Genomic DNA, 13,570 nt, shown 5'->3' with positions numbered 1-13,570 from the left:
GGAGGGCCCAAGGACAATTCCATCTTGCACCTCTTTTTTTTCTTTGCATTATGTACTGTTTGGGGCCTAGTTTTTCAAACTGCTATCCTGTCTGCCACTGCAGTGTCACTCCTAGATGGGTCACGTGTTTGTGCCGCCCACTCGTATCGCTTAGCATAGTCATCCAGCTACCTCGGTGCAACCTTTTGGACATAAAAACACTATTGTGAGGTTTGAGGTGTTCAGAATAGACTGGAAATGAGTGGAAATTAAGGTTATTGAGGTTAATAATAGCATAGGAGCAGAAAAACCCACAAATTCTGTGATTTGTGCTGTTTTTAGGCTTTTTTAAAAAAAAATACAGATCCAAAACACAAAACCCAGAACACAAAACACGGAAGGGTGGTTTTGGCAAAACCAATCCAGATCCAAAACACGAAGAAAGATCCAGATCCAAAACCAAAACACAAAACACGAAAAGTGGCCGGTGCACACCCCTAGTATAAAGATGCACCGGCATGGAGTAACGCAGCTGCCAGTGAGACAATCTGTCGCGACATTAGAATAATGATGTAGACGTGGCTGCGGCAGAAGATTCGGCCTCATCTGCGTGCACCCCTGAATCAGGCCCTGTGTGTTTGCCAGCAACTGAGATCCAGCCCTGATATTGCATCATTGCAGTCTCTGCGCTGTAGTTCACATGACAAAATAATCAGGCCCACAAAATGAATTCAGCTGGAGCTGATGTTTCATCAGAAGGGTGCTAGCAAAAATGTGCGATAAACCCATGGTTAGGGAGCCTAAACAGCAGTTTGGGCACCCTAACCAGGACTTTAGACAGGTTTAGCTAAACCCGGTCTAATAGGGTGTGAAGACCGATATAATTAATGGGTGCCCAGAATAATTGAATTGCAACACTGGGTGCCCATTAATTAGCGCCACCCACAAAACAATTGAATCGCCCACTCTGATTCTCATGACTAAGATCCCCAGGGCATCGAAATGTTGAGAGGGGATCACTACGCTTGAAGTATAATATGTCTTCACTGATAATGGATTAAAGGTATATTCTTATGAAGTCTGGTGAGTGCCTCTTTAAGGCTTTTTTGCTCTGTTGTATACAGTGTGTGTATGTCTATATATGTAAAAGAAGTCTGTTTAAGTGTGATCCATGTGGCTTGAATCTGAAAAAAAAAATACCACTAAGACACGGATGCATGGACGGATCAGTGAGATCCGTCCATGCATCTGTGTTAAAAAAAAGTCAATAAAAGTATATATATATATATATATATATATATATATATACACAAAATTAATAATGAAAACCGGAAGGCACTCAGAGAGACTGGAAAAATTAAAACACTCTACAGCAGCTCAATGGTCAACGTTTTGGAGTGACCTCCTTTATCAGGTCTTGATAAAGGAGGTCACTCTGAAACGCTGACCATTGAGCTGCTGTAGAGTGTTTTCATTTTTCCAGTCTCTCTGAGTGCCTTCCGGTTTTCATTATTCATTATACAGTATTTTTGGATATGGCACCGGAGCAAGTTGATCTATAACAGTATCAGAGTGCCGGACTATTCTCTCCACATATACTTATATCATGATCATTAAGGGTGTATATGTCTGTGTGTTTATGTATGTATTTTGTGTACTGCTGTCCCAGAGGAAGGGGGCTTACCCCGAAACATCGGATTATTAAAGGACCGCTTTAATCTTTAAAGAAGTCTACTGAGTGCCGTCCATTTTGGTGTATATGTGGGAGTGTGACCAACGCTCTGGAAAGGCACCTTAGCAATTACTCTCTACCCCGTTGGTGAGTGCCGGGTCTTTTTTGCTATATATATATATATATATATATATATATACACACATATATAATAAACGCATGCCGCCCAATGGAACAATCGGCCCCAGGAGACCCAGTACTGGTTGTGCTAACTACAAGGAACAAACGACACGGGTCCCCCGTAGGCTTTTCAGAATCAGTAGTGGTCACCAAAATACAGGGGACAAACGACGTAGGGGGTCCCCTGTATTAAGCGCAACCAGCACTGGGCTCTGAGCCGGACCTGGTTCTGGAAATACAGGGGAAAAAATGCGTGGGGTTCCCCTGTAAATTCCAGAGCCAGCACCAAACTTTTTCTAGCAGGGCGGGGGGTAATGCCACAGCCAGGGGAGCACATTCTACGGGTACCCCAGCCAAAGCAGCCCAGGCCGGGGATCCCTGGGGAGTTGGGAACCCACCATAAAGGAGTCCCCCTCTCCAGGGCACCCCAGGCCTGGACTGATAGCCCGGGGATATCCCCAGCATCCCTGACCGGTGGGTGCCAGGTTGATAGTGTAGTGTGATGTATATGAAAGTTAAAATATTGTCTTTTGCAGTAGGACTAAGGTCCCAGCAAGCCCCCCCCGCATGCTGGTACTTGGAGAACCACAAGTACTAGCAAGCAGGGATTAAGGGCCCACTGATTCCTATTGTACCCCTTTAAAAGAAATATTAAAATAAAACAAGAACAACTATTTTAATAATTAATTTTTCTGCACCTTAACCTGGGGGGGCGGCAGCCTTTAAGCTCTTTTACATGGCAGCCGAGGGGGGCTGGGTTGATGATGGTCATCTTTGAATTTCAAAAATGGTGCTGAGGCGCCATTTTTTAAATGGGCACAGAAGTAAGCTTAAGTTACTTTTTGCGGTTCTCACCATTGAAGTCAATGGAGAGAACCGCTCATTGGCTGAGAGGCGGACGGCTCGTCTCTCTCATCCAATGAGCGCTCCGCACCAGGATTTCTGTAGTGAAATCCCACTGCAGAGCCGTAATTTGGGTAGTACTGTCCTTAGAGGACAGTACTAATGTCCATGGCTTGCGAAATGCGTTTTTTTGTTTTGCCAAGACCCTGGATTGCCTACTTTGGAACGAAGAGGACGTGAACCACACATAGGAGGAGGTGAGTATGGATTTTTTTTTTACAGGTAACCTATGGATTCTACTGGCGAAGAGGACCGATGGGCTACAGGGAGGATACATAGGTCAGTATGTGAGATAGTGTGTGTGCATGTGTGTGTCAATAAAATTCAATGGCGGGCGTGTCCTGTCTTTTTTTAAATATTTATTTTGCAGTGGAACTACATGTACCAGCGAGCCCGTAATGCCCCACATGCTGGTACTTGTGGTTCTCCAAGTACCAGCATGCAGGGGAGGCTTGCTGGGTCACGCAGTTCCATTGCAAAAGACAATATTTTTACGATCAACAAATGCACCACACTACATAATCAACCCAGCACCCACCGCCCAGGGATGCCTGGGGTAGCCCTGGGCTATCAACCTGGGCCTGGGGTGCCCTGGAGAGGGGGACCCATTTATTGGGGGGGTCTCCAGCTCCTCAGGGATCCCCAGCCTGGGCTGACTAGCGTTCAGGGGTGCTGCTTCGGCTGGGGGAGCCGGTGAAAGGGCTCCCCTGGCTGTGGTATTACTCCCCCGTTAGAAAAAGTCTGGTGCTGGTTCTGGATAATACAGGGGGACCCTACACATTCTTTTCTCCTGTATTTCCAGAGCCAGGACTGGCTCAGAGCCCAGTGCTGGTTGCACTTAATACAGTTGACCCCTAAGTCTTTTGTCACCTGTATTTTGGCAACCAGGACTGGTTCTGAAAAGCCTTGTGCTGGTTGAGCTTCATATGGGGGACCCCTACATCATTGGTCCCCTGTATATAGCACAACCAGTACTGGGTCTCCAAAGCCCGGGGCTGGTTGTTCTTTTGGGAGGGACGGGGGGGGGGGGCACCCTTTTTTTTTTACACTGGTTTTAATTTTTTTAAACACAGAAGTACAGACGGATCTCCCTGATCCTGTCCATGCTTCTTATACACAGATGCAGGCATCATGGATCTTCCTGATTCAAGCCTGTGTCTCCCTCCTGCTAATGCCCGCACCACCGCCGCCTGCACCGCCACTAACGCCTGCACTGCCTCCACTACGCCAGCTACCTGCCCCGGGTCCTGTAGCCCGCACTGCCACAACTAACGCCAGCTACTTTCCCCGGGTCATGGCCACTCTAAGGTCTGCTTCCTTCCCCCGACTCCCACTGCCCGCAAAGGACAGCCATTTTGGTGCACCCAAGTGAAGCCACTTTGAATACAGCCCCTGCTGGAGGCACCTACTGAGGCTACGCAACAAGTTAAAGCTTCCTAGCCGTATAATGGTGCAATTGTGAGGTAATAGTTTAAAAACTGTAACTTTCTCAATTACCTGAACCTCAAAAGCACCTACCCTGGAACAATAGATACCTAATAAAACAACCACCAAGTCTAAATTTGCCCTGTACCCTGACTTATGCCTTCCCAAAAATCTCCCATAGAGAACAGCAAAAAAGTTTTGCCCTGAAATTTGGCATGCAGCACCGAGCGACAGTTCTATCCGTCCATGCCAAATTTCAGCTCGGTAACTCCAATAGCTTTTGAGGTGTAGCCCCTTAAACACCATGACCGCCCCTCGGTAGTTCTCTATGGGAGAATGCCATATTTTTAGATTCAGCCTTAATATAAGGGCACGTCTGTGCCCTTATAATATATAATATGGCAAAAATCTGGCACTCTCTACAACACATATTAACTTACCCCTTTGCCCTCCGTAATGATGTTAAAAACACTGAGAACAGGTGACTAATTGCGGAGGCACTCAGGGATTAAATAGCTTCTGCATTGAAACGTCAACCTAAGTGATGGTTGTGTCGTCTATTTATTTAATCCCTGAGTGCCTCCGCAATTAGTCACCTGTTCTCAGTGTTTTTAACATCATAATTAGTATAATATATATATGATTCAGAGGTGCAAGCTGACTGCACGCAGACTCCGGATATTCAGTTGGCCGATGTTGGAAGTATGACGAATGCATTGTGAGTTGCATTGCACATGCATCCTGATGGTTACTGCTGGAAGACGCAGAATGAATTTGGACGCAAGAGCCATGGTTTTCAGTGGGCATTTCTGGGAGGTAACGGGGGTGATTGAGCTGTCGCTGTCATGTTGTGGGCATGTTGCTGATAGTGACTGCATCTAAAGACACAATAGCACAGACAGGACGCCATGTGCAGCAGGAGAAATTATGGCTGGTGCAAACATTGATAGTGCAGCAATGGTACATCTTACCGAGACGGATTACAAGACGCATCTGCATGCACATCTGAATCAGATCCTATGTGTTTGACAGCAACTGATATCAAACCATGAAATTGCATCACTGCACCCTCCAAGCTGTACTTCAGGCCTACAAAATTGATTCTGCTGGAGCTGATGTTTCATCTACTGAGACTTAATTCATGGATTCTGTAATTATGCAGCTCGTGCAACAAATCCAAGAAGTGGTCTGGTAAAATACTGTACATGAGTGTTTCTTATAAAAGACCATCTGAATGCTTTGGCCATCCCTGTTCATCCTGTATTATATACTACAGTAGCTGACAAAGAAATTGGGAGGCCGTTCTGGAGAAATCTGTAAAAGAGTGTCATGCTTTTGGGCTTTTCTTGCTCAATGAAATACCCTGAATTTATGCCACAGACACTATGAAGGTGAGTTTTATCCTGTCCTGAAATATAAAGCTGTGACCTGGGCTATGCCCTCTTTAAAAAAAAAATGATCCACTAACGTCGTCCAGGACTGCGTTTCTGACCAACATGTCTGAATTTAGTGAACAAAACCGCATTTCTGCAGCTGAAGCCCATATACATATAGGTTGCATATGCCGAGGCAAGCCAGCAGTTTTGTAATTTACTTCAGAGTCCCCTAACTGGATGAAGAAACGAACTGGAATGAGGCTGCTCATCTTCATTGGTATCATTGAGACTTATCGGACAAGATTAAAGTAGAGTCTTAGGGCATAAGAGAGGGATCATGTTTCCATTCTAATTCCATCTATGACTGCTGGTACATCTGAGCACCTGGTTCTAGATGTGTAGTCAGAAGAGAAATCTATACAGGAAGACATACTGCATCACCTGATGGAAAAGGACACCACTGGAGATGGACATTTGACCTTTGCTTTTAATGCATTTGATTAGTATTGCCAGCTGAGACACGCCCTGAAAACGGTCATGCGCAGTGCGACATAGACATATGCGCAGGTTATAGATAATCGCTCAAATTGCGCAAACATTGGCATTGCGTACATCTCTGAATCAGGGGCCTAACTCAGCACAGATCGCAAGTCTGCAATCGCATGCACCCACTTGCTGCGAAAATATGCGAATGAATGCGATTGCAGTGCCATCGCATCACTATACCAAGACGCCCACCACTGTATAAAGCCACCCACTTCCCATTACATACATCCGTAAGTCAGCGAAAACATCAGTAACATCGGACCCATATGCACAGTTGTGGTTGAGCTGACACTGATTCACAAACTGCGAAACTTCCTGTCGCCATCTAGACCTTTTGCTGCGTATGCCATTGCAGGGGCTTAATTATGCATGCCCCTGTAATGGCGTTCAAATGCATGGGCACGCCTGCTTTCCTCCGACCACCCCCCTCTCCACCCCTAAACGGTGTTTCCTGTCAATAATTTCTTTGTGCAGCTGCATTTGCATGCCCGAATGCAGTGCCCAGCTTGCGCATGCGCACTGCGATGCATATGCATGCGCTGAACGCGAACATCGACCGGTTGCGTGCGCCCGCAACCTTGCAATCCAACCTGAATCAAGGCCCAGTTCCACAGTTATAAATGAAAAAGCTTAAAGAATAGTGGGGATTTCTGGAATATCTTTCCCACTTGAAAGGCTCCTTAACAGTGGCGTAACTAGGGTATTTGGAGCCCAGGGCAAATGTAAAAATGGAGCCCCCTCCCTATGTGCGCGCACCAAAGGCGCGCGTGGCAAAAAATGGGCGTGACACAACATGACGCACCCCTTTATCATCACCTTTCCATATGCACCTTAACTCCAGTAGTGTCCCTTATACAGTACCCCCAGTATGCAATGTCCCCAGTAGTGGTCCCTCTTATGCAGGCCCATAATAGTGCCCCTTATACAGTACCTCCAGTAGTGGTCCCCCTTATGCAGCCCCCAATTAGTTCCCCTTATGCAGTACCCCCAGTATGCAATGCCCCCAGTAGTGGTCCCCCTTATGCAGCCCCTCATTAGTTCCCCTTATTCAGTACCCCAGTAGTGGTCTCCCTTATGCAGTGCCCCCCCCTATGAAGCGCCCCCAGTAGTGGTCCCCCTTATGCAGTGCTCCTTTATATAGTGCCCCCAGCTGTAGTCCCCCCCTTATGCAGTGCCCCCAGTAGTGGTCCCCCTTATGAAGGCCCCCAGCAGTGATCCCACCTATCCAGTGCCCCTTATACAGTGCCCCCTAGTGGTCCCCCCAATGCAGTGCCCCTAGTAGTAAGCCCCTTATATAGTGCCCCCAGCAGTAGTCCCCCCAGTAGTGGTCCCCTTTATGCAGGCCCTCAGTAGTGATCCCCCCTATCCAGTGCCCTTATACAGTGCCCCCTGCAGTTTTCCTCCCTATTTAGTGCCCTCAGTAGTGGTCCCCTAGTAGTAAGCCCCTTATATAGTGCCCCCAGTAGTAGTTCCCCCCCAATGCAGTGCCCCCAATAGTATCCCCCCCAGTTGTAGTCCCCAGTAGTGCCCCACCCCCAGTAGTGATCCCCCCAGTAATGGTGCCCCCAGTAGTTCTCACCCCTGTAATGGTGCCCCAGTAGTGCTCCCCCCTGTAATGGTGCCCCCAGTAGTGCCCCCCCCCGTAATGGTGCCCCCAGTAGTGCTCCCCCCTGTAATGGTGCCCCCCCGATGTGCAGACACATAACACAAGTAAAAAAGAAATAAAAAAAAATACACTTACCTGAATCCACGCTCCGGCTCCAGCCACTGCTCCCGGCACCTCACGTCAGTCCTCCCGGGCTGGCGTGCTTTGCATTATGGGAGAGACATCATGACGTCTCTCCCATTACCCACTGCAGGAACCGAAAGGGAGCCGGCTCTTGCAGTGGGAGCTCAGCAGTCTGTCTGACTCTCATTGGCTGCTGGTTAACACACACATTGCCGCCGCGCGGCGGTGATGTGTGTGCAGCAGCAGCAGCCAATGAGAGTCTGTCTGACTCTCATTGGCTGCTGGTTAACACACACATCGCTGCCGCACTGGCACACGCCCTGCTCGACCTCCTTGAGTTACGCCACTGCTCCTAAAACGTCCATTTTGGATTCACAGATGAAGTGAAATTCTGCACAGGAAAGATCTCATTGCACAGCACAAGTATTTTCCTTTCAATGGTGAGGTCTCTTAGGTTCCATAGTCCGATTTTTGTTTTATCTCACTGTTGCCAGTCACTCCTCCCAACCGAACCAGACTCCCAGACTCTTAATGAAGTGGATTGGATGATGAGAGAGGACACTGCTAAAGTTCTCACAGGTCTGGATGAGTGCAGCCACTGAATGCTGGTCTGCACAGAACAGAGCAACATCATCCATGTAGAGTTAAAACTTTTCCTCTTGTTGGTCTGGATCTGGTGCTCTGATCTCTCTAGTGTTACAAGTCACATATGGATAATATATGCGACCCAGTACCATGGAATTGGTGGAGATCCTGAACTGAGCCTCGGAGCATAAAGTGCTGGTGGTTTTTACCAGGGCCCCCCGCAAGGAAGTTTGGACTTAGTTGTGCCTGACACGCAGGTCACAGCCCTCAGTTTAGGTTTCCAGGTACAAGACCGGTATGCACTGGAGGAGACAGTGGAATATCTAAATGACGTGCAGACCCTGGAGTGGCAACTGCCAGAAGCCGGTCGCCAGGGACACAGATGGAAGAGGAACTATATGACGGAACCCTAGGCATACCTTCTGCCTACTCCCCCCCACCCCCGGACCCAGTTTCCACCAGTACATAGGCAGGATACAGTATATATAAATATATAGATATATATATATATACATATATATATATACTGTATGTTATATATAAACATGTATGTTAAGTGCCTCAACATACATGGTGTTAATATATATATAATATAGAATATATATATATATATATATATATATATATATATATATATATATATATATGTGTATATGAAAGAGTCAATGTTCCACACTCTCACCTTAACACTACTACCTTGCTGGGGTGCACCCCAAAAGGGTTAATCCTTGTATATTCATGAATAGCATTACTATATAGTGATACTAGGGGCACTCACCAGTCTTCTTTTTAAAAAAGGCAAAGACAAAATATCCAATAATCGGTTGCGTAATAAAGTCGACGTTTCAGTCTATATAAAGACCATCTTCAAGACATGCAATCCAATATTAAATCCAACAGCAAACAGCATATAACACCATTATTACTCGGGACAACAGCGCATAGCATATACCCCCCGGGCCCCTGCATTTATTCACATCAGCCACTCCGCTATGTATGACCAAACTACCGGTCTGTCATTTAGCAACAGGATCAGTATGTTGCTACAATGTTGTACAGTTTATTAGGTATCAAGACCCATGGTAGTGTACTCACTGCATTTTCCATGCCTAGCGCCGTTGAGCTCGCACTGTATTCACTATCCTCAGCTGTGTTAAGGCATACCAGAATGACATCATAGGCACCGGCTCTATTACTTTGCGTTACACTAAGTGGAACGCTTGGCACAGCGCATGCGTGCTACTGCAGGACCCTCACCACTGATCACAGCGCATCCTTAATAGTCAGAGAGACCATCCCATATAGTATTTAAGCTCATTGGCATCTATAACCATGCCAATAAAGGACCCTCGGGATGCAATTGGGAAGCCGGCTGACATTATACCGACAGCAGGCTTCCCGACTGTCATATCCCGGTGAGGGTGAAATGCCCGGCATCTAGATGTAGATGCCGCTCATTTCCCCGACGCCGGGAGACCGGCGCCCAGCATCCCGATCGAAGGGATACCGGGCGCCACGAGCCGGACAGCCGCGGGGGTGGGTGGTTGGGTTTAGGGCACCCCTGGGGGGGACTTAGGGTTAGGCACCCCCCGGGGGGTTTAGGCAGCGGGGAAGAGGGGGGTTAGGCAGTTACAGGGGGGATTAGGGTTAGGCACTTGGGGGGAGGTTAGGGTTAGGCACACCTAAGGAGGGTTAGGGGGTTAGGTTAGTCTATACTTACCTTACAACGATCGGGATTTCCTGCGCTGTCGGGTTCACGCTGTCGGGATCTGTTTGAGTGTCGGACTGCCGCTGCCAGGAATCGAACCGATTCCGGACCCTCACCGCTGATCACAGCACGTACTGAGTAATCAGAGAGACCTCCTCATATAGTAATTGAGCTCACTGGCATCAGTACCCTCCAGGGATCGATCATCATTAAAAACAATACCTAATACCTCAGTGTGTCACAACACTTTCACGCTATATATACTGAGGCAACTAACACTCACCTAGAATATATTCAACCTTAACAAATAAAGTATAGTCCACAGGCTGTACTCCATTATAGCAATAAATGGGAAACCCCGAATTAGTGTAACTAACAGTTACATTTTATTTAGTGGAAAGACTGATGGTGCAAAGTCCGGGACCCGTTAATATTGACATATTTATCCATATTTACATGGCTGTATACCAATATTATATCAAAGACACAAAATTTATATTTTGATGTGCAAATGGGACAAATAAAAAAAAACAAAAATAAAAAATAGGAACAAATGAAAAAAAGGAGACAAAGGAAGAAAAAAAAAAAACATTTTCAATACAAACTATAAGTCAAAGATTACAGGTAATGCCATCTCAAACAGGATTTACCGTATTCGGCACTTGCTGATAGCAAAAATAAAGGTGCTACAGTAAATACAACCGATACAGCACATGAGACACCAGATCTTGTTGAGTTAAAAGAAAAAAAGAAGAAAAAAGTAAACTTCAATGTACTCAACATTAACCCATACCGTAGTGAAGGCAATTAATGCCAAATGTAACACCCGGCTAGTGTAAAAACACTGATAGAGGGTTATGTTCGTTGAGTCCTCTAGGAGAAACCGCGTCTAATTGGCTGATCCATCAACTTTCTCTTTGAAGTAATTTCTTAATTTGGTCTCCACCACGTGGTAGTGGCAGTTCCCAATCGATAATCCTGCACTTTAATGATGATACTTGATGATCTTTATCAAGGAAGTGTCGGGCAACAGGCTTATCAGACTTACGAGTCTACAATGCTAATCTGATAAAAGCTCTATGGTTTGCCATTCGCTCACAAAACAGGCTACAAGGGCATATCAGGACATAAATAACATGGGGGGTCATTCAGACCCGCTCGCGAGTGCAGGGAGCTCCGTCGTGCGCATGCGCGAGACCCGTATAGCGACGGTCTCTCCGTCGCTCCGGGTCTCGCACCAAAGGGGGCGTGCTGTCGATGTTGATTGACAGCACGCCCCCTTTGGTGAGCGTGCCGGGGGCGTGGCTGCCAGACGGAGCCGTTCCCATGGGAACGCCTACCGTCTGAAGCCGGCCCCACTGACATCACTAGTGATGTCAGTGGGAGTGATTTTGGCTCTGATAGAGCCAAAATCACTCCAGGACTTGCGGCAGGGAGACCCTACCGCAGGGTCTCCGTCGCAAGCCCGATGGTCGCGATGGTCTTCACCATCGCGACCATCATCATGGACGCTTGCATAAGCTGTGGGTGGTCACCCACAGCTATGCGAGCGTCCAGGAGGACGCTCCATTTTCATGGAGGAGGGCCCTGATTCAGAGCGAGCGCTCTGGTCAGAGCGTTCGGCTCTGAATCAGGCCCATGGTCCATTAGACAATGCAATCAGTATTTAATTTTGATTTGCTTCCCTGAATATGGATGGGGAAAAGTTGTTCCTTGAAACAGACTCCTACATCTAACGCAATTTGAACAGCTGACACATACTGTTGCAGTAGCCAATTGGTGCTCTTAAGGAGTCATCATCGGTCTAAGTAAAAGTTGTTTCAAACTTGGACCCCTCCTAAATGCCATCATAGGGGGGGAGGTATCCCTGAGCGTCAAAGCATTGTCAGAAGTGAGTAAAGGCCATCGGTCATATAATGACCGTCTTGTCACATTGGCCATATTGTTATATCCTGTCAAAAAGATCATATGAGATTTTGTAGCACTAGGGGCCCTCGCTGTTGGAGAGGAAAAAGTAGTCTTAGCCTCCAGTAGACTCTTTTGGATTTGCCATATCCACATGCAGTGAATCTATCACTCATCTCCTGCAGTTGTTTCAGCCACTTTAGGATCGGTATTATTACGTAAGATGCGCAAGAATTGGGATTTGGGGAGACTGTTCTTTAAAGCTGGAGGGTGGTAACTATGGGCATGCAAGATCGTATTTCTATTGGTTTCTTTTTGAAATAGGGTGGAATGTAGTTTACCATCAGCCTACAAAACTGTGATGCCCAAAAACTTAACTTTACCTGGGTCTATATTGCAAGTAAATTTCACTGGGTGAGGATGATGGTTATGGGAATCGACCAATAGCCGGAATGACTACCCTTCCATAGCAAGAACACATCATCAGTGAAGCGCTTGAAAAAATAATTCTAGATCTTTAGGTAAGATGTACTTTGCGTCATACGCCGTCATGTAGAGGTTCGCTAATGCTGCCAGCAACGGGCCCCTATGAAATGCGCATGCGTGACAGTCCGTCTGCACATTTGCATGACACAAGTGTTGGTGTTTAATATTTCACAAAAATTGTTTAGATGGGTAGAATCTCCTTTCCAAATAAAAAGTACATCATCAATAAAACGCCACCAGGCCACCAGGTTTGGACCATAAGCCACCTTTGCCTGAGGAAGGATCCTTAACGATCCAAAGAGCATTGCAGGAGGTGATTTGTGGACCAGGAGGAACTTTTGTTTGGGAATCCAGCCATCCTTCAACTGTTAAGCTTTCTGCTGTGGTGCCGAGCTACTGAGGCCCGGGACCCATTGCTACTATTCAGCACTAGCCCACCGCAGCACCCTACCTTGGTGAGAGGCTGTTTTTGGAACTCCACTCCTATGTCCTTCATTGTATTATTCTGTATATGTTTTATATATTTTTTAACTTGTTTTATTTGAGTGTGGAATAAATGTCATCATTTTTTGCATATCATTGGGTAATTTATGAATAATCCCAATATTAAAAGTTTTTTTCAACAATAAGCGCTACCCAATACACTCATGTTCTTGTAAGACACCTGTGAATTAAGGTCAAAGGAGCAGGAGGGTGGATCAGAGAAGATCTGACTGGCTTTGGGAATAGAAAAAGTAGCAGGAAGTGGTAGCTGACCAGAGACCAGACTTGAATTTATCCCTTTAAGATTGTGCTGGGCCTCAGGAATCTGACAACCATGTAGGACAGTCAGACAGACCCCAGGTGACACAAGATGGCAGCAGGACTCATAGTAGCAGGCCACTAGAGGGCAGATGATCCACATCTACAACTGAACCGGAGCTCCACTTCCACTGAGGGCCAGTGCAAGCTGCTGGTGCAATAGCCATGTGGAAACAGCTGGCTGACTCAGACTGTGATGTGCAGACTGACTATTGTACTAAACAGCTTGGAGCTCAAGGATGCAACAAAGTGAGTAAGCTGGAGCTGCAGCATTG

Source organism: Taudactylus pleione, unplaced genomic scaffold, assembly GCF_031769625.1.
Source record: "Taudactylus pleione unplaced genomic scaffold, aTauple2 ptg000211l, whole genome shotgun sequence".
NCBI classification, from domain to species: Eukaryota; Metazoa; Chordata; class Amphibia; order Anura; family Myobatrachidae; genus Taudactylus; species Taudactylus pleione.
This window is presented reverse-complemented; position numbering follows the sequence as displayed.